The 21,852-nt window shown below is 47.6% G+C and overlaps 1 protein-coding gene and 1 long non-coding RNA gene across 5 annotated transcripts in view; one reads left to right on the forward strand and one right to left on the reverse strand.

Annotated features, from left to right (window-relative positions):
* Positions 1–10,402: 10,402 nt before the first annotated feature.
* LOC125754281 (uncharacterized) lies at positions 10,403–14,821 on the reverse strand. The gene is made up of 2 exons (XR_007408063.1): positions 14,637–14,821; positions 10,403–12,892 (listed from the first exon to the last, which is right to left on the reverse strand). It is a non-coding gene; the product is annotated as an uncharacterized LOC125754281 (long non-coding RNA).
* ST6GAL1 (ST6 beta-galactoside alpha-2,6-sialyltransferase 1) overlaps positions 13,061–21,852 on the forward strand; it is a 121,056-nt gene continuing 112,264 nt past the window's right edge. For 2 of the 4 annotated variants that reach the window (XM_035710142.2, XM_025451511.3), the window contains exon 1: positions 13,626–13,822. The gene's annotated coding sequence lies outside the window, so the exon portion shown is untranslated. Of the gene's footprint in view, positions 13,202–13,625; positions 13,823–21,852 lie in introns of those variants that run through there. The other 2 variants (XM_035710141.2, XM_035710153.2) reach the window with 2 other exon arrangements.

Here is a 21,852-nt window from a genome sequence, read left to right on the forward strand (position 1 = left end):
TGAGCATGGAGCCTGCTTAAGATTGTCTCTTTCCCTCCCTCTCCCTCTGCCCTTTCCTCATACCCTGCTTGCACAAACACACACTCTCTCTTTAAAAAAAAAAAAAAAAGATATATTTTCCTTGATTTCACTGAGCATAATGGTAATAGCTGCTTGACACTCCTTATCTAATTGCAACATCTGGATCATATTGGGGTTGGTGTCAGTTGGTGGTCTTTTCCTTTCAGCCTGAATTATATTCCCTGGTTCTTTGTATGTTGTCTCATTTTGAATTATATCTTAGACATTATGAATTTGATGTTATGGAGAGTCTAGGCCCTATTGTAGTTCTCTGAGAGAATTGATGCTTTGGTTTAGGAAGCAAATAAACTCAGGTGGATCCAAACTGCAAAGCTGCCCTTTGGGGAAGCAGCTCAACCCAGTTCCTCTCCCCTTGGCGTGGTTACTTTCAGTCTGCTTTGTGCTTGAGTGGTTTGGGATCTCACAGCAGCCTGGTCAGAGTTTACACACAGACTTTGGGGCTCTCTGTCTTTGGATCATTCATTTCCCATATTTCCTCCTTTCTCCTTGCTTTCCAGCATATTCTGGCCTCTGGTTCCTTAGGCCAGAAAGAGTGTGGACTTTTTAAAATTCAAGTTTTAGCTGCTGCATGTGGTGCTGATTTCAGCCTGTTTGCAGGCTGTTCATTCTCTTATGCCTTCAGGTTGTTGTTATTCATAGTTTATCCGGAGCACACAGCCGTTATCTGTGGGAGAGCATGGTCTGGCAGGTGCTTATTAGTAGAAATTACTGATAATTTCTTTTGCTATTTTGCTGTTTTGACTTTTGTTGTTCATTGTGTTAACTGTTGGGAGAGAGAGATGTTCTCATCTACAGTTATTTTACCACCTTTACCCAGAAGTTCTTCTGTGCAAGTGTCTTATTCTTCTTGAGCCTCAGCTCTGTAATCTGTAAAATGGGGGAACAGTCCCTTCCTTGTGGAGTTGTTATAAGGGTTAAACGGGATCATGCAGGTAAAGATTTTAAGCACAGTGCTTGGCAGTTTATAAGATTATCGCCATTACCTTTGTTAGCAGTATCTCATGCCTAACATAGTCCCTGGTGTATGAAAGAGGTGAATAATGATTGTTGAATAAATGAATTAGACTCATGAAAACAGCAGAGGAAGAGAATGGATGTAAAAGGTGGTGGAATTATAGGGAAACCGAGGAGCAATTTCAAGACAAGCATTTTCCCGTTGGACGTGGGCACGTCGCCGACACACAGGCCTGAGGCCAGGAAGCTCTTCCCTCTGGCCAGGCTTCTATTTCCCAAGGTATTCTAACTCTGGTGGTGATTCATTATGCAAGCTGCAGCATGAGGCCAACCCTTGAGAAGTAGGCGAAGAGGCTCCATATCCCCACCTTGTATACTTTCCAGGAGACACAAAGGAACTTTTGGGGATTCTGGAGCCTGAGGGGAACCTCCCCCCACCCCATATGGGTGCATTGGAGGAAATGGCTGAAAGTTGCATTCGTGTGGAGCAGTATCAGAGACAAAATGAAGAGGCCTGGGGATGGGGGAGGCCGCTTGTTGTCCAGACATGACCAGCCTGTGAACACCCTGACTTTAGGGAGGAATAATTCCGCACACAGGAGACCCAAAGTGCCAACTCTCAGCAGGCAGTTACATGTTCCAGAATCATAATGTTGTTTTCCAGGGCAAAGGGGTCCGTTGGGGTGTTGGGGCACGAGCGCTGGCCATGTTTTTCCTTTGGCATCTGGGGAGGCCACTCTGACGTGATGGCAGTGTGAACATGGCCCTGGGCCTGGGACTCTTGTTCACCTGGGAAAAATACAAGTCTTCAAAAACATTATTAATTGAACTGGACACATAAAAATGGTTAAAATGGCAAATTTTATATTTTACCACAACTAAAACTAAACACAATTATTAAAATAATACCTGCTTATTGTAGGCAGTTTGAAAAGCTAGGAAAGATTTAACAAAATTATCCATATTCCTCTCTTCTAACATTTTGATAATTATCTGTCTTTCCTTTTATATGCAAATGTATATTTTTATTTAGTTGAGATTATACTGTGTATGGTGTGTGGTGGGTTTTTTTTGAGTTTTATAATATGAACATATTTGTTATTCACTATTGTTTGAAAATATTTTAATGGATTAAAAGAAATTTATTTTATAGGCTTATCAAATTTTATTTTTCTCAGTGGCTATTTAGGCTGTTTCCAAACTTTACAGAAAAAAAAATAACACTTTAGTAAACATCTTTAGATGTTAAGTCTTTGCCTAAGAGATCTTCTGGAAATGTAAGAGTTTTTCTTCTCTTTCTGTTTCATCCTGCCCAGATCCTACACTTTCTTAAATGCCTGGCTCAAGTCAGGCTTCTGCTAGGACACCTTCCCCAAGCACTTCAGTCGCAAAACTTCCTTCCTTCTCTGATTTCAATTGCATTCATTCACTTCATCCCATCATTCATTTATTCATCAAGTATCACTTGATAGCACAAGTATGCTTATATATAGATCTTCCCTAATAATGTGATTGCTTAGAATAATAATTATAGTTAATATCCTTTGAATATTTACCCTTTGCTGGCACTTATTTATTTATATATATATTTTAAATTATTTATTTATTTATTTGAGAGAGAAAGATTGAACACAAGCATGGGGTGTGGTAGGGTAGGGGATGAGCAGAGAGAGGAGAAGCTCAGCAGGGAGCCCAACATGGGGCTCGGGCCCAGGACCCTGGGATCAGGATCCAAGCTGAAGCATCCAAGATGCTTAACCGGCTGAGCCACCCAGGCGCCCCACCTGTCCTGGCACTTTTAAAAGTACTTTATGTAGATTATTGCATTTCATCTTTATAGTACTATTCATGCTTTACTTTGGGAAAGTTGAGGCTCAGAGAGATTAAGTCACTCACCCAAAATTGCTCAGCTATTCCTTGGGTGATGTGGGAATCAACTCCAGCCCCCGCAGCTCCAGAGTCCATTAACTGCATTAACAATTATATGTGCTGCCTCAGTTGAACTATTCTAGGGACTAGGGATGGAACAGTGAACAAAACAAATATCTTCCTGCACCATGGAGTTTGCTTAGGCCTGGGTGCCCCACTTAGCTCTCGATCATAAAAGTCTTGAGCTGTTCCCTCATGGCCGTGACTCTTTTTTTCTTCATCCTGTGAGCTTATGCAGGGCTGGAGTCCTGGCCCCTGCTGCCTGGCACCCCTAAGAGCTAGTGTGCAAGGAGTACTCAGTAATGTCTTCAAACCGATGGTTGGAAGGGCGAAAGAAATCTGATTTTGCTTGGGGCTCTGTCACTGTGCAACACAGGAGAGGTTTCTCTACCACTCTGGTGCTTGTTTCCTCATGAGAAAAATGAGAGGGCAGCCTGGGTAGCTCAGGGGTTTAGCACTGCCTTCAGCCCAGTGTGTGATCCTGGAGACCCAGGATCGAGTCCCACGTCGGGCTTCCTGCATGGAGCCTGCTTCTCCCTCTGCCTGTGTCTCTGCCTCTCTTTCTCTCTGTGTTTCTCATGCATAAATAGATAAAATCTTAGAAAAAAGAAAAAAGAAAAATGAGATAATCCTTGACATTCTATGAATGTAGGAAAATCTCCAGTAATACCTGAGGTTTTTCTCACATGATGATGAGCAACTACTAGCACAAGAGTTCCTGTGGCCTCTAGCTCTCTGATTCAGTCCAAGGCCTATCATTGTAGGATTGAACATGAGAATGTTGTCTCCATATTGTTTCTTTTTCAATATGTCAGATATGAGCAATGAGCAGCAATCTTTTAGAAACTAAAATGTAATGCTAATTTTCTCATGGACATGTGTCCATCTCATAAAGTAGGTATCTTAATCTGTTCAGGCTGCTATAACTAAAATACCAGAGGCTGGGTGGCTTATAAAGAACAGAAATGTATTTATCACAGTTCCGGAGACAGAAGAGTCCACAATTAAGGCGCCAGTAGGCTCAGTGTCAGCAAGGGCCAGCCTCCCGGTTGATAGATGGGTCATCTTTTTTGCTGTGTCCTCACAAAGTAGAAGGGGCAAGGGAGCGTCCTCAGGCAGCTTTTATAAGGGCACGTATCCCGTTCATGAGGGCTTCAACCTCATGACCTCATTACCTCTCAAGGGCCCATCTCCAAATACCATCACCTGGGGCATTAAGTTTTCAACATGTGAATTTTGGAGAGACACAAACAGTAGGTAATTGCAGTGACAGTGTTTAATTTTCAGTGGGATTAGAAGAAAAGAGAAGAAGGAAGCATTTTAGGCAAGACCAAAAACATTTATGTTTTTTTCTGGATTGGCCCTAGGGAAATTAGTTGTTTCTCTCCATTTGATTGGGGTCACATCTAATAATCGTAATAGCTGCCATCTTTTGAGTACCCATTTGATGCACATAATCGTATTATTACTGATCCTGACTCTGATCTTTCCAATGCTATAGTGCTCCCAATTTATAGATTCAGCGTGGTTAAGGGTCTTTCCTGAAGCCACCCGACTAGTAAAAAGCAATGCAGGGGCCATACTCCATTTTGCTTGACCCCAAAGCCTGCTGAAGTGCCATTACCAAACAGTTTGCTCCTGTCTCATTAGTTATTTAGGGAATGAGCTGTGAGTAGCCTGCTGGAGAGGCACACTGCAGAGGCATGGCCTTCCTGGAATTTTATTAAAGACCTTGGAGAGGATCAGAGAGGAAACTGTCAACTAAGTGGAGTAAGTCTGTTTCCTGGCCATGGATGCAGCCAGAAGGGACCCCCACTTTCACACCTCTGTGGTTCTGGGTCCAAATTTGGGGAAAAGCTTAGAAGAAGATTCTGAACTGAATCAATTCACGTCTCTGAATCTGTTAAAGCAAATTTTGTCCTAATTTGTGGATTTACTTATATAAATAGATATTTCCATAAAATATCTAATGCATATTTATTTGAAAATATATAAAAACCCAAATCTCATTTAGTTATACATTTAATGAATGAAAAAAAAATACAGTCCTGAGAAATTCTGCAAGTGTTTCTAAGACTTTAGAGAAGGAAGAAATGATTTTGGACCCAAGGCTTCCTGCAGAAGCTCAGGGTTGAATTAGACATTAGAGGAGGGCTTGTGTTCATGCAGGCAGAGTGAGGTGAAGAGGGCAGTTCAGAGAACTGAAAAAGCATAAGCAAAGCCCAGTGGCAGAGATAATTGGGGAGATGAGTCAGAACAATCTCACATCACTTTGCCTCCAAGGAAAAACTGAAGATGAGCACAGTTGTTAAAGAATGGCTTTGAAGTCATGCACAGGTTGGTTCAATCCCCAGCTCTGCTGGTTACAAGACCTGTGGCCTTTGGTCAATTTTTCAAACTCCTTAAGCCTTAGTTAGTGCCTCTGTAAATGCTTTAATGACGCACACGTACAGGGTCTCTGCGAGGATTAACTATGGCACAGTTCAGTTGCCGGTTCAGTAATTTGCGGAAGTGATACTTCTCTCTCAGATCATTCTGGAATATCCAGATCCTAATCTTAACATGCTCTATTTCACCTCAGTAATCAATAACTGAGAATTATTATTTCTTCCAGCTCAGCAGATCTCAGAAGCAGTAACGCCGCCTCATCTTCTGTGCCAAAAACGCTGAGGTGAAGGAAATGAACCATCAGGGGTCTAGGCTCACACAAAGCTATCTCAGATGGAGTGACTTCCTCCTTCCCAGCAGAAACAATAACATTCCACCAGGCATCTGGCTATTCTCTACCATCTCCATTTATCACTTTCTATGTTTTTCTTAGCCCTTTGAAGAGACAGGCTGAAAACCCAGCCTAATGATCCCTGACCACTCTGTAAAGTCAGAAAATAATGAGCAGGGCCTGATTCCTCTCAAGGGTCTCATTATGGGAGGCTAGCCCACAACAGTTTCTGCTTTTTAAGTCTCTGGTTCTCTCTCTACTTTCTGGGCTGCCCTGCAGCCCCTTATTAACATTTTAACAGAGTCAGAAGATGGAGGTTGTAGTCCAAACTTTGCCACTTATTAGCTAGGTAATCTATGGCAGGCCATTTGAGTTTCTAGGCCTCAGTGGATTTATCTGTAAAATTGAAAGATGTATAGGAAAGCGCCTTGGGTGGGAGTCCTCTAAGTGAGGAATACATTTTATTTTATTTTAATTTATTTATTTAAAAATATTTTATTTATTTATTCATGAGAGACACACAGAGAGAGGCAGAGATATAGGCAGAGGGAGAAGCAGGCTCCCTGTGGAGAGCCCGATGCGAGATTCGATCCCAGGCCCCCGGGATCATGACCTGAGCCAAAGGCAGACGCTCAACCACTGATCCACCCAGGTGTCCCCTCCCTTTTTTTTTTTTTTTAAAAGATTTTATTTATTGAGGAACACATTTTAAAGGGGATAGATTAAAATGAAGCGGGTGTACTGTGCCCCCTTCTTAACCCAACCATCAGATGAGTTTCAGATTCTACAAATAAAAATCTCTCCTGTATAGTTCACTCTCGGTGTGGACTTAGGAGCTTTGGATCTGTAAAGGGCAAGGGCAAGGAAATGAGTTTCCTACCCTCTATCCTTTCTGTGAGTTTGAGAAAGGCCTCACAGAGGAACTGGCCAAAGAGGTATGATGGTATCCCAAGCACCCTGGAATTATAGCTCATTTGATAGGACCCCAGGCCAACTTGATATCACCCTTTTAATACAATGGTATATATTTAACACAAACGCCTGCACTCCCACTCCTCCCTCAGGGACACAAAAATCTTTGGGCTAAGTGGCCCTGCCCTGATGTCCCTGCTTTCTGGATGGAGTTATTCTGAGGCCTTCAGGTCATGACTCTGTAGTGCTCTGAGCCATTTAGGTTGAGAGATACAGACTGTTATTCTCATTATAGACCACCTACTTGCTAATTGAACTTGACAGTTGAGTGCTTTATGATATCAGCGAAGGAAGACTGTAATGGATAATGTGGCATTGTTCAGGGGCTACTTCCTGTATGAGGCTTGTCGGTGCTCCTCAAATGCCTATCTGTGCACATACTTAGACCTTAGCGGAGCTGGTTATAGATTAAATTAAATCACCAATCCCCGTACCAACTCATGACAGGGTAATGCTGCAGCTGTACATTTCAGGTTTCTCCTGGGAAGCTACCAAAGGTTTTGTGTTGTACCCTACACAAGAAGGGCTGGAAAGTTGATGCAGCTCTCCGGGAGACATTTGACCCTTAGGAGCTATGCCAGTGATGGGAAAATATGACCTTTTCCAAAGGTTATCGTCCAGCTGTTGGAGGCCCATTAACTATTGGGGACGATGGTCAACAAGAATGTGGCTGAGGCTGCAGCCATGTCTAAGCCATTCAAAGTTCACAATCCCTTGGCAAAGGGTCCCTCACTCAGGATGCTGTTGGGAGAGAGGGCTCTTCTGGTCATGGGGTGCCGCCATGCTTAGGCATTGTTGGTGGCTTTTTATCCTGTTGGAGGAACTTCTCTGGGACAAGTTGGAAAGAGCCTTGGGTGAAACCTCGTTGACTCATCTGCCAATCCCACTGATCATCAACACTGCCTGGGGACCCATGTTAACAGCTACAGATACCCAAGGTCCAACCCCGGAACCACTGAAATGTTGGGTGGAGAATAGAACTTGTATTTTAAATGATTTCTGCATGTGATTTGAAAGGTCCACTAGGTTGGGAAACAACTAATTTAGTCCAACTGTCCTCATTTCACAAAGTAGCAAAGAGGAAGTGCTTTGTCTGGTTTCTGCAGTCTGGAATGTGAATGTTGAAGATAGAATTCAGGCCAGCTGACTGACAGGTTGGGGCACTCTGTGCTGTGCAGCTTTCCTCATGAAATGTCAGCTCTCTTTGGGGAGACGTGTAAAATACACATAGGTAAAGCACAGTAAGCAATGGCATGATCCTTTGAATGCCTTAACCACCAGAATTAGCCCTGGCTATTAGCTTGCCCTAATTTAATCAAATACCTTGGTTAAGAATCCAGCTTCACCACTTTTTCCTTGTGTGACCCTGATTAGGTCCCTAACTTCTTTGTTTCCTCATCTATAAAATATGAGCAATAAAATTGGTAGTCTCTGCCTAATGGGGTTGTGGTAAGTGTTCCGTGATGGAATGTTTGGAGAATACTTAACGCAGTGCCTGGCACTTGGCAAGTGCTCAGGAACGAACAGCTATTACTTTTTTTGTTTTTAAGATTTATTTATTTATTTATTTATTTATTTATTTATTTATTTATTTATGAGAGACACAGAGAGAGGCAGAGACACAGGCAGAGGGAGAAGCAGGCTCCATGCAGGGAGCCCGACATGGGACTCGATCCGGGGTCTCCAGGATCACACCCTGGGCCGAAGGCAGGCGCTAAACTGTTGGGCCACCCAGGGATCCCTATCCCGAATTTCTTAATTCATAATGCCTTATCTTGGCATTCAAATATTTTCACAGCAGACTTTCAATCTGCCTTTTCTTCCCTGATGCATGCAGTCAATGGTTTATAGGATTATTTATAATAGTGGAAAAATTGAAAGCAGCCTTAATGTCCAGCTGCAGGAGAAGAGTTGAATAATTTATGACGCTACCACATACAGCATATATTGCTAATAGCTCCTACTTAGTGCTTACTGTGACATCTCTTATTCTAAGCACTTTTCATGTAATTAACTCATTTCATCTTTAGAACCACTTGGTGAGGTAGATACCACTATCCTCATTTTATAGGTTAGGAGGTGGAGCCAGAGAGGTTAATGAACCTGTCCGAGGCCACGCAACTAGGATGTAGCAGAATCAGGATTCAAACCCAGGCAGCCTGACTCCAGAGTCAGTAACTACTCTGAGTCCCTAACTTGTCCCTCCGACAGCCAACAAATGGTGCAACAAACCGTAACAACTTGCCTGAGAGTGTTTGCCTGGCATCTAATAAGGGCTGACGTGAATGAAAAAATTTATTACGACATACATATAGGAAATGCTTATGCTATCCTCTGCATGGGGGAGAGAAGCTGGATATCATTAAACATCTTATGATCTCCACTACGGAAAATTGTAGGAAAACATATAGCAAATAACTAGAAGAAAACAGGCCAAAGGTTAATTCTACCTGTAGCAGCTGGGCTGACGGTATTTCCCCCTTGCTTCTTTAGACTTGTCTGACTTTCCTAAATTTCCTAAGGCAAACTTAATCTGTAAAATTAGAAAACAACTATTAAAAATAGCCTTTTAAAAACCGGAGGCCCTACAGAGGCAGGTTTGGGCAAAATCACCAACAGGCATCAGACACTGATTCTTTTCCCCTCAAAACATTTGTTCGTTTCAGAGACCTTTCCTTGGCCCACACAGCGTCTTGCACAAAGCCTGACCATCACTGTGGGTGGTTCTGAAGGTCATCCTCAAGTAATAAATACTCAGGAGGCAGCTTCCACTTTGGTTTTGATAGGAGTCCCTCGAGAGAAGCCAATTTCCTAGATCTTTTTGAGAGAATTTATGACAAGCATCTTTGGTTTCTGAGTCCCTTTGCCCCTGCACTTCCTTGCATTGCTGGGGAATGTGGTCTCCTGGGCATAGCTTCTGAGTCCTGCCCCGGAGCACCAGGGCAGCAGTTCCCAGCAGCCTGTGAATTATTACTGACAGCTTGATGCGCTCCTTCAGGCTTTTGCAGCCTTGAGCCACATGTGGTATGAAGGAGGCCTTGGTTTCAGGACATGGCTCAATACCCAGTGATGGAAGTTAGGCAACTTGCTTTACCTTTGAGTCTCAGTTTTGTCATCTGTGGGTGGGGATGATAAGGAGCCATACCCACACCTCACAGGCTGCTGTGAGTCCGAAAAGACCTCGAGTGGGGTAATGCCTATGCAAGCCACTTGTAAATGTAAAGATCTATATTCATGTGCATTGTCTTATTGTTTTGTAGCTTCCCACTCTTTTTTTTCATACCTTTTGGAATCACTGAGAGAGGCTGGTTCAAACTAAGGGAGACCTCCAGAGGGTAGGACTTGAGAGGTGGGAGGCAGCTGGAGAAACAATGGGAGGGTGAGGGATGCTGAGGAGGCAGGTGGAGAACTCTGAAGGTGATGTCGGGAGTAGAACATCAAAGAAAGGGATGTTGTAAGCAGATATCTAGGAAGCCTTGCGTCTTGACGTTTGGTGTGACACCATGCGGTCTCCTTAAGAAACCTGCAGGAAAGACCTCTCTCACTTTTTAATGTTCTTGCAGTGAGATTTGTAGCCATCCCCTTGCCTCCCGTACATTAATTTCATGCTAAGAGTGGCCTTGAGGCAAGAACAAGAGGGGTAGCATAAGAGGACTTAGGTGCACCAGGGTTCTAGAATGATACCCCCTTCCCCAAGTGAGGATTAAATGAGAACACGCACATAGATTGTCTTGCACATAGAAGATGTTCAGTACATGGCAATTATTACTCTTTATGAGCCAAAAGATATTTTACCAAAACAGAAATGATTTGTGAATTGAGACTTGGTTTCTCCTCATATCTCCTAGGACAGGGCTGGACAGTGAAGTTGTTTGGGTGAAGCGCAGTCCAACGACACCTGTGCCCACACAATATGTCCATTTCTCTGACCATGCCTGCTCACACTATGCCCGGATCATACTCTGAGGTCTTGGGGCCACAAGGTCACTGCTTGCTGTACCAGGCGCAGTTGGGGCAGCCATTTCCCTACCACCTTGTGGCTGTGGTCCTCCCAGGAGGCCTCTCTCTAGTGTCCAGCCTCTGCCCCCTAGTGTGGTTCTTTTAGAGATGGTGCTGCTCTATTCCTGTTTTCTGACTTGGGTTCCATAGACTTGGCTTCTGTTTGGTATCTTTATCCTTGAAGCTGAGGGCACTGAGACCCAAGGTAGGGGGTGCAGACAGACCACAGGGCAGTTCCTGTCACCCTGAGCCCACCCTTATCTTGGACAATGGGTACTGAAGGTGTGCAGAAAAGAACCGTGGGGGCCGCTGAAGGTTCTATGTGAGCATCTAGAGTGGGATGAGGAAGAAGGGTTTGGGAGGATATTTTCAACCGCCTGTGCTTTCTTTCGTCTCTACAAGACTGCGTAATAGCACCACCTCCAATTCAGGAGTGCTATGAAAATACTGTCTGTGAGTGGATTGTTGCAAATGAAGGTTATAAAGTAGGGCGTTTTTTGTTTTAGCTGGTCATCTGCCTAAAACAATGACCAAGAAAGGCATTACCTAAAGTATTATTCATAAGCAGAGACTGAGTTCATGGTGGGGGGGGGGGGAGCTGGAGATAGTGTCCAGAGGGAAGTTAGATTCCTGTACTTTAAAGAAAAATAGTCTGTCAAGGTAGGAGCGCCAGAGACAATATCTGGGGAAGCCTTCCAGACAGGACCACGTGCCTCCTGCTTCTCGCTGACAGGTTGGAAGGCCCCAGCTGCAACCTGGAGGGAGTGGCCCCCAAGGGGAATGGCTCCACAGATGCTCCCACCCTGGACATCTCCCAGAGCTACCTCCCCACCTGCCTGCCCATCTGCCTCATAGCCCCAGAAACTTCTTGGGCTTTTCATGTCCTTTCTGGTCACCAGGATTCTGTAAGAATCCAGAGTGAGCTTCTTCCATCATTTGGCTGTAATTCTCCTTGTAAAGAGTACTGTGGGGTGGGCCCTGGAGAACCTTCTAGAAAAAAGCCTCTCCCCTGTTTCTTGTTCTTCGTTTCTTTTTTTTTTTTTTTTAAGTTTATTTATTTATTTTTAGTAATCTCTATAGTCTATACTCGCGGGGCTCAAACTCACCAGCTCCCCGCTCAAGAGTCGCATGTTCTTTTGACTGAGACTATGAAGGGCTCAGTTGTTGTTGGTACTTAAGTTGTGTTGACACAAAAGTGATACGGAGGAAGGAAATGATTAAGGCTTTCCATTAATGTGGAAGAGGATTCAAATTCTAGCTCTTCAATTTTTCTTGGACTTCAATTTTCTCATGCATACAATGGGGCTAACACCATCGCATATCTTACAACAAGGAGAGACGATATAATAAGGCAAAGCGCTTTTACTCCCCAAATGGTGGGTATTATTTGCATGTCTTTTGTTCATTCCTGCTGTCATTGCCTCAGCTCCTATTATGTCTCCCCTGATGGCAGCTTGCAAGCTGGTCCCTGTGCTCTGTGCTCGCAGTCTCTGCTCCTGCCATCCATTTTCCAGTAAGCTGTCAGAAAAATCAGCATAAAACACAAGGATGCATGCCATGCCCCTGCATAAAATCTTTTTAAGAGTTTCCAATTTTCTGAGAATAAAGTCTGAAATCTTCAATATGGCATCCTCCCAGAAACAGTCTTCTGAGTTTGCCTATTTGCACTTATTCACTCATACATTATACTGTTATGAGCACCTTCTATATGCCAGATACTAGGCTAAATGCTTCCTAGAGATGGTTTCACATAATCGTGAGAACAACACTGTCATTAATATCTCCATGATACAGAAGAGGAAAGGGGTTCAAAGGGATTCAGAGGTTGAGGAACTCCAACCAATACACAGCGAGTGGGTCATGGAGATTTGAATTCACCCTGCTTGACACCTCCTCCACCTGGAGCTCTGTACTGAGCAGTAACGCTCCTCAGCAGCCGAGAAGGGGGCAGGGATCTGGGAAAGAAGGAAGCAAGATTTGGAAGAAGGGTGATGGGGTTGAGAGGAGGATGTGAGCTCCCCTTTCTCAAGTTGGTGGTGGGGAGTGGTCACCTCGATCTGGAGAGAGAGGGAGTTCTGTGTCTGGGCTTCACCCACGGTACATCGTGTCCCCAGGGGACCCAGCCTACCTTCCACTCCTCCCTTCCCTCCAGCACAGAGCCTGGTGCCAAGTGGGTGCCCAGAATCCACTTGGGTGATGATGACTGCTGTTGGGAGTCACACCCTTCTTTCTAGGGGACTGGAGAGGCGGCAGGGATGGTTAGTGTGTATAGAGCGGCGACGCTTGCTCAACCTGCGGTTTCCTCTGGCCTTCCCCGCGCAGCCCCAGATCAGCCTCTGTGAAAGGAAAGCACCCCGCGGCCTCCCCCCGCCCCCCGACCTCAGGCCTCGCGCCCCAGCCCGCAGGCAGCTCCCGGCCCACGTTCCCTTCTGTCTGCGGGGTTCCACAGCGCCCGGGACGCGCCACGCCCGACGTCGGCAGGTTCTTGTCAAACCCCGTGAAAGGGATCTCGTGGCTTCATATTCTACGTGACAATAGTTCCGAGAGGTAAAGCGACTCGCTCAGGGTCACGCAGCCGGTCGGTAGCAGAGCCAGGATTTATAGTTCGCGCTGGTTAGGACCAACCCGTCGGGGACCTGCGGGGCGCGGCGGGGAGCGAGCCCCGGGGTCCCCGCGCAGGCCTCGCCCCTCCCCCGTCCCTGCGCCGACCTCCCCAGCCCGAGGCAGGGTCCCGGCACCCCGCGCTGCGCTCACCCGGCACCCCTAGCCCCGAGGCCCGCTTCCTAGCCCCCCCCCCAGGGCCACGCCAGGGGGCTCGCGGCGCCGTGTGACCGGGGACCCACCCCGTCGGCCCGACTATTTGCATAACGGAGGCCGCCGCTTCCCCCGCCCCTCCGCCGCGCTCTTCCCCCTCCCTCGCGGGCCCCTCCACCCTCCGCCCCGGCCCCCCCCGTCCCAGCAGCCCCTCCCGCCGGACCCGGCGCCCGGCTCGCAGCTGCCCGGCTCCCCTGCGGCCGCGGGGCGCGAGTCGGGCGGCACCTGGGGGAGGGGAGCGCGGGGCCGGGCCGGGCTGGCGAGGACGCCTGGGGCACTGCCCGGCGCTAACAAAAGGAGCGGCCGCCGGCCGGCGAGGGCGAGGGCGCGGAGCGGGCGGAGCGGCCGCAGCGGGTGAGTCGGGTGCGCAGGGCGGCCGCGGGGCCCGGGCCGGGCGGGGGCGGGCGGCGGGGCGCGGGAGGGGAGGCGGGCGGCGGGAGGGGCGCGAGAGGGGCGCGGGGCGGGGAGGGGAGCGGAGCCCGGGACGCGGGGAGGCGCGGGGTGGCGGGGCGCGGGGCGCGGGAGGGGAGCGGGGCGCGGGAGGGGAGCGGGGCCCTTGGCGCGGGGTGGGGCGCGGCGTGGCGGGGCGCGGGGCGCGGGGCGCGGGAGGGGAGCGGAGCCCTGGGCGCGGGGAGGCGCGGGGAGGCGCGGGGTGGCGGGGCGCGGGGCGCGCCCGGGGCGCTCGGAGCCGGTGCCCAGCGCCGCCTGAGCGGTCTCGCTGGCGGGCCGGGGTGTGCGTGCGTGTGCGCGCGTGTGTGTCCCGGCCGGGGACCGCCCTGCTTCCCCCCGGCTCCGCCAGCCTGCGGACCCACAACAAACCCACGTGCGCTCGGCCCCCGGGAGCCCCGCTTCTCCGCCGCGCCCCGGGTCAGGTGTGGGACGCCTCGCAGACTCCGCCCCCCGCGGCTTCCGGCTCTGGCCTTACAGACCGGGAAACTGAGGCCTGCGGCGGGGGCGGGGGCGGGGGCTCAGGCGCCACAAGTCGCACGTGCGCCCAGGCCGGGGACCCCCCGGGGGTCCCCCTGCGAGGGCCGCCCTGCGGAGCCCGGGGCAGCGAGCCGCGCTGGGGGCGCCGCTTGCGGGAGGGCCGCGGAGACACCGGAGAGGCGCCCTCGGCCCTCCAAAGAAAGGGGAAAGCGAAACGCGAAAGCAGTTACGGAAAGCTCACCCCAGGCCAAGACCTGCCCCGGCCGCGACGCGTCCCTTGATGTGACCCGGACCGCCCGTCGCCCCCACCGCGCGTCGGGACCAGGGTCGAATTAAGGGTCCGCGGGTCCCGCCCGGAGGCAGGACGGAGCCCAGCGCCGCCTTGGCCCTGCCCTCGGGCGACGGCCCCGGGGGGAGACCGCGAGCCTCGGCCCGCGGAGGGAGAGAGCGAGCGCCCCGGGAGGCAGCGGCGGCGGCGGCGCGGGCTCGTCTCCTCGGCCTTCTGCTTGCGCTGAGCCTCGTTGGTCCCTTCCTTGCGAAGAGCCAGCCCGGGTGTCCTCGGCCCCTTTAGGCTCGGGGCTTCTTAGGTGTTTTTACAAGCGAGGCTCGCCGAGGCCTCCTGTTCTGGGTAGGGACGCTCGCATCTTTCAGTTCTATCAGTTTGAGCGAAATTCTGAGGTCCTGATAAGAGAGGGCTCTTGCTGGTTTTGCTTTTTCTTTGCTTACACACATGCTCTGCTCAGCTTGGCAGGTTTAGTTCATCAGACCTGTTCTGGCAGTGGGGACGTGGGAGGGAGGGCGAACTGGCCTCTTAGGTGAGGGTGTTGGTGCAGAGGTGAGCCCCTCGGGTTGTGGGAGTGGGGGAGTGGGGGTGGTGGGTGTGCGGGAGTGGAGGCACCCCTGCCAGACGGTGCTCCGTGCTCGGTGGGGCTGCCGGTACCTATGGGGGTTCAGCCCGGCCCTGGGGAGAACCCGAGGGCCATCATCCCTAACCCACTGTTCCTGCGGATCTAGAGGGGCATCTGGTGAACCCTCTTGTTTTACAAGCAGGAAATGGAGACCTGGAAGGTGCAGCCGCTTATCTGAGTTTAAGACAAGTGAAATCGGAAACAGGGTTTGAGTATGGGTCTCCCAACTCCCATACTGCCCCTCCCAGCCTTGCCAGCCACGGAAGGCAAAACCAGGATTCTGTGGTCAAAAGTCAGTGGCCATAGGCAGAACAGAGTTAAACAAAGAAAGTAATTCAGATTGAAAGCTGCACCCTTCCATTATCCCTTTCAAGAGTGTTTTATTCATTTGAGAAAAAATAGATTTAATAATTCTTGACTCTCCTCCTAGCCTTTCATAAGGTTAGTTATTTTTCTCTACCCGCTGCCCCTTTGCCCTCAGATTGGAATGGGGCCAACTGTGGAGACTTAGATGTTTTCGCCTCTCATCCCTGTGCCAGGAGGTCTTTGTTTGGGTCTAAGCATGGGGCTGTTGACATCAGCCCCGCAGGGAAGAAAGTGTTTCTTAAGGGGGCTACTCCTGAGCCACTTGTGGGAGAACAAAGCATTGTTTTCATTGATTTTATTTAATTAAATTCTTTTTGAGAGTTCTGTGGAAGTTAGCTGCCTATTTTTATATTTGGCAGTGGGAAAGTTGGAAAACCAAAAAAAAAAAAAAAAAAAACCCAAACCAAAAAACCACTTCGAGTCCGGGTTTCCCCAGAGCTCATGTCCTGTCCCTGTTATCTCCTGGTTACACTTGTTTCTTTTCTTAGGGGTTCTGGAGGGTTTCGTGTTTGTGGTCATTCCACAGGGCCTGGGAGTATAGTTTTCTTATCAGGATGCTCGCCTAAGGAACTTCAGAAATCATTTGGCCAGACCCTTTTCTTTTCCAGATGGGAAAAGTGAGCCCCAAAGAGGAGAAATCACTTGCCCCAGGACATGCAGCCAGGTGTCTGCTTTTAGTGTTTCTTTTTGTGTAAAAGGAAAACTGTTGCATCAAATGAGTTGTTGGCACCCCAGAGTAAAGTCAAAGTTATGATGGTTGTTATAACAACACCCTCTAAGTCAGAGAATGAGTTCCTTAAGGATTTAAATAGGTATTGGTTATTAAACAAAGCCCTGGATCCCTGTGGTAGCTATGGTAAAGAAGATTATGGTTATCATCACGTTATCATCATAGTTAGCATTTACTTTACCCTGGTCCTGGCCTCCTCCGTGTTTCCCTGTCTATTGCTTGCTTTCCCAGCAGGGAGCTGCCTTGAGCATAATCCTAAAGCAAAAGACAACAAGAAGCCAGAAAACAGAGACCCCACTTAGCGGCTGCAGTTTCCTTCCTTAGGAAGTGCACTGATCGTCCTTCCTGCCCAGTGTCTGCACAGACTGTGCTAGTGGGATGGAAGATGCTTACGCCTTAGAATCAGAGGAGCGGGTTTGAGTCAACCCTTCTCTCCTGTGTTCTGTGAGGATATGATTGGATAATGTGAGGGGAAGATTGGGTCTGTGTCTCCTGGACTTGTTTTGGGTATCAAGTCATGTGACGCATGCTTATGACCGCTCAGACCTCTTGGCAGGCTTGGGTACTCACCGGCTTTGTAGGTGGTAGAGAATGTTGGTGGGAGAGTAACCCCACAGGGTAAAATAGGAGACCCTGCTTAAAATAGGAGGCCCTACCTAGTTAGCAAAGAGGTATGAATGTCTGCCAAATTGTAAAGGGGCCGTGAGTGGTTGTGAGGCATATGTGATTCTAAGGTAAATAAACCTAGTAAAAAAAACAAACAAAAAGGGAAACTATAACGTTCATGCCCAGGTTGTGCAATCTGAAGTGATTCCATTCATCCATTTCGTATTTACTGGTAAGCAGGCAGGCTAGGGGTGGGATCCTTTGCTGACCTGTAGTTACAAAGAGGCAGATCCATTCTGTGCCCTGTCACTCTTGCTCAGAACACATTTGGATCTCCCTTTTAGAGATTGTCCTCAGAAACCCACAGAAAATAGATCTAATTCATCTCAATATTGACCTGTGGGGGTGGGGAGGGGTTGCCCTTTTCTTCATGAGTCAAACCAAGAGCAGGTGGTAAATGAGCCAGTAGAAGAGGGAAGGCTTCAAAGAGAATGTAACTTTCTACCAGTGTGAGGATGTGGTTTCATTAAAAAATGACAAGAATAGTTCATTAGTGACATTTGTAGTAATCTTCTGGAACATTATAATACTGAGAATTTGCTTAGACCTGGTATCAGTGATTTGTTCAGTAAAAGCCGAGTTGGGGAAAAACACCTTTTTCTCGCTTGTATGCATGTATACTGAAACTACATGATGTCGTTCTGGTTCCAATTGATGGATTCTTTCTAATCTTAGCTGTAACAGTAACATAGCGATTCAGTTTCAAGTCATTACTACGGTAATGGGTAGGGTTCAGGGTAGCCTTCAGAATCCATTTGGTGACTTAAATTTTATTTATTGTTCAGATTATGAAAATCAGGTATGCCCATGGAGGACAATTTGGAAAGTACAAAAAAGTATAGAGAAACAGAAAAAGATTCCATTATTCAAAGGTAACCACTGTTAACATTTGGCAATTTTCCCTCTGTTCTTTTTTTTTTTTCCTAATGGATTTGTTTTCTCTAAATGGTTGAGAACATGCTGTATGTGCATTATCACTTGCCTTTCTTGCTCAACCTTCTCAGATACACATGTCATGGTTGACATCAGCATCAAAGCTACATTTTTCATTCATCACCCGTATCCGCTGCTCAGCACATCTGAGGTCACGTGGCCCAAGGGCTCTGATCACTTCAGTGATATTTCAGCGAGTGCCTGTGGAGGGAGGAGCCTCCAACATCCTCCTTCTATCTCAATCTGCTTCGAGCATTCAAACTCCAGCTATTTTTTTTTTAAGAGAGCGAGCGAGCACATGTGGGGGTAGAGGGAGAGAGAATCTTAAGCAGGCTTCGCATCCAGCCTGATGTGGGTACCACCCTGAAATCATGACCTGAGCCAAAACCAAGAGTCGGCCAATTAACTGACTGAGCCACCGAGGCGCCCCCAAACTCCAGCCATTTTTATGTTACTTGTTATTTTAGAAAAAGTTTAAAGTCTAAGGTGGAGGGAGAAGGGCCCTGCATGTGACCTTGGGTTCTAGTCCTACTCTTGTGACCTCCAAACAACTTGAACAGTTTCTGTGGGTATTAAGTAAGCAACTCCATGGTCATTTACTAATTCAGTCCTCATGTATTCTAGTGCTCACTCTAAACCAAAGATATATGAGAAGAACTCAGCTTTAAAGAAACTCATGGTCCAGGGGAGGACACTGGGGAGCAAGAGACTGGTTCAGGGTACTACGGGAGCACAGAGGAAGCATTAGGAAGGTTTCTGGGATGGGGTTACCCCAGCCACTTCTAATTTGCCATATGGTAATTGATGCTGTGATTAACATGCTTGTGAATAAATCTCTGTTTATATTTCAAGGTACTTTCCATAGGATAAAATGCTAAGGTTAAAATAACTGGGTCACATTTTAAAGGATATGATCATTTAAAAACTTTATAGGGATGCCTATGTGGTTCAGTTGGTTAAGCATTTGACTTTGGCCTCAGGTCTTGATCTCAGGACCCTGAGATCAAAAGAGCTCAGCTCCATGCTCCCTGCTTGGTGAGGAGTCTACTTGTCCTTCTGCCCCTATCCCCTCAAACAAATAAAATCTTAAAAAAAAAAAACCCTTCATAGGTTCAGTCCCAATTACATATGAAGTCTTCCAAGTGCTAAAGTATTACGTATTGGGGGAGCAGTAGAAGTTTAGAGCACAAGTAATTCAGGATTTGATTCGTTTTTACTGAGGTGTAACTGATATACAACATTGTATTAGTTTCATGCATACAACTTAGTGATTTGATATTTGTGTATATTGTGAGATGATCACCACAATAAGTCTAGTTAAGGAGTACCTGGGTGACTCCGTCAGCTAAGCATCTGACTCTTGGTCTCAGCTCAGGTCATGATCGCAAGGTCATGAGATCGAGGCTGGAGTCAGGTTCTATGCTCAGCACAGACTCTGTTTGTCCCTTTCCCTCTGCTTCTCCCCCTCCCCCACTCTCTCTCATACATAAATTTAAAAAATTTTTTTTAAGATTTTATTTATTTATTCCTGACACACACACACACACACAGAGAGAGAGAGAGAGAGAGAAAGAGAGAGAGGCAGAAACATAGGCAGAAGGAGAAGCAGGCTCCACACGGGGAGCCCGACATGGGACTCAATTCCCAGTCTCCAGGTTCAGGCCCCAGGCGGAAGGCGGTGCTAAACCTCTGAGCCACCTGGGCTGCCCTAAATTTAAAAATCTTAAAAAAAAAAAAAAAAAATCCACCACCACACGTATAGAATTTTTTTTTCTTGTGATGAAGGATTTGAATTCTTGCTCATCATTTATCACGGGTGTAGACCTGGACAAGCTAGTTAAGCTCACTGAACTTCAGTGTCCTTCTCTATAAAATGGGCAGCACAGCCCTTACTTCACTGGGCCGCTGTAAGGATTAAATGAAATCATAGCTAAAGGGTCCAGTGCAGTGACAGGTACACAGGAAGGACTCACTAAGTGATGGCTATTATTGTCGAGATTTTTCACAACTTGCAGAAACCGTGGCCGTATTTTTTCTTAACATGAGAGCAGGCCATTGTGTGGTTTTCTGTGCTGAGGGAAGCAGAAAGTTCATTGAAATGGAACGCCTACTAGGTGACAAATTGAGAAGGAAATGATCACTTGCATGATGCATTATAAAAAAGTCTCCTTCTTCCTCTTCTTCTTCTTCTTTTATTTTTTTTTTATTTTTATTTTTTTTTTAAGTAGGCACTATGCCCGGTGTGAAGCCCAATTTGAAGTTCAAACTCATGACCAAGATCAAGATCTTGGAGATCAAGAGTCAGACACTTAACGGACTGAGCCACCCTGGCACCCCAAAAAGTCTTCTTATGGACAATTTCAAATATGCCAAAGTAGAAAGAATGGTGTAATAAACCCCTGTAAACAATCACTTATCTTCAACAATTATCACAACTTAGAGCTGATCTATAGCCCCACATGACTTTGAAGCACATCGCAGATACCTTATCAGCATGATGCATATTTGAGGCATTGAGTGGTGCTGCTCTTAGAGCCAGTGTCTGCTGTGACTGTTATGGGACTCTGTGTGTGTGTGTGTGTGTGTGTGTGTGTGTGTGTGTGTGTGTGTGACGGGGGGGGGGGGGTGCCAACTGTAGAACTTCTGGAGTTTTACTGCTCAAGTGAGGACGCCCTGGCTGCTTCATCCCACACTGACAGGATAGAAAGAACTCTGAATTTAGAGTCGGGAGGCCTAATTTTGCAGAGTGTCCCCACCTTTTGCCAATTGTCTGCGCTTGGCATGTGACTTGTGAATTTCCTCGAGCACACTCACAAACGTTTGGCAAGTACTGAATGAGGTAATCCATATGATAGCCCAAGCAGCTCCACGTTAGGTCACGGAGTCAGGCTTGAACCAGCCTTCCCTTCCCGAGAGGCAGTTTCCCTGTGGCAGCGAGGTCACAGCCTGGTGGCCCCACCACCAGAGACGCATTCAGGGAGTGTTGCTGCCAGTCTCATCCTGAGGAGGTGGCGACTGCTTCAGGGGAGCCCCTGCCGCACACTGCACCCCATGCCCGTGAATCTCTCCTTGTTCCCTTCCACTCAGCTTTTCCCTCTGACTCACAGATGGGTGCACGGAGGCCCGGGAAAGGTAGGGCCTGCTGGCTGTGCCTGAGTGACGGGCCCTGTCTGGGACCCCTTTTCCTCCAGGTGTGATGAGCTTGGTTTCTTCTATCTGGCTGTTCCTCCAAGTAGGAATTTCTGACTCAACTAAAAGAAGAAAGTTGATTTGTTTTAGTAATTAAGTTGAAGCCCTCTCTTTAATCCTCTTGGGGTGCCACTATGTCAGCACTATGCCTAGTGCTTTGGCTTGTGGTCTCCGGCTGTCACTAGCTAGCTATATGTTAGGCAAGGTGCATGTCACCCCTCCTGAGGGACCCAACTCTGAGCTCTCCAGGCCACTTCCAGCTCTGAGATGCTCGATGACAAAAGGAGAAATATATCCCTAAGGTCAGGGGGCTTCTTCATACACACAGTAAATGAAACCTGTTTCCTCTTAGAATATTCAAACAGGGTAAAACATTAACCCCCTCACCTTTTGCCATATTCCACAATCCCACTTCTCTCTGAAGTGACTACTCTTTGTATTTTGTGGGTCCTTCAGCCCCTTTGGTATGTACATTTATGTGTGTATTCATGGTTATGAATAGAATCCGTGTGGGGGATCCCTGGGTGGCTCAGCGGTTTAGCGCCTGCCTTTGGCCCAGGGTATGACCCTGGAGTCCTGGGATCGAATCCCACATCGAGCTCCCTGTGTGGAGTCTGTTTCTCTCTCTCTCTCTCTCTGTGTGTGTGCCTCTCATGAATAAATAA

Source organism: Canis lupus, chromosome 34 (genome assembly GCF_003254725.2).
Source record: "Canis lupus dingo isolate Sandy chromosome 34, ASM325472v2, whole genome shotgun sequence".
Lineage (NCBI taxonomy): Eukaryota > Metazoa > Chordata > Mammalia > Carnivora > Canidae > Canis > Canis lupus.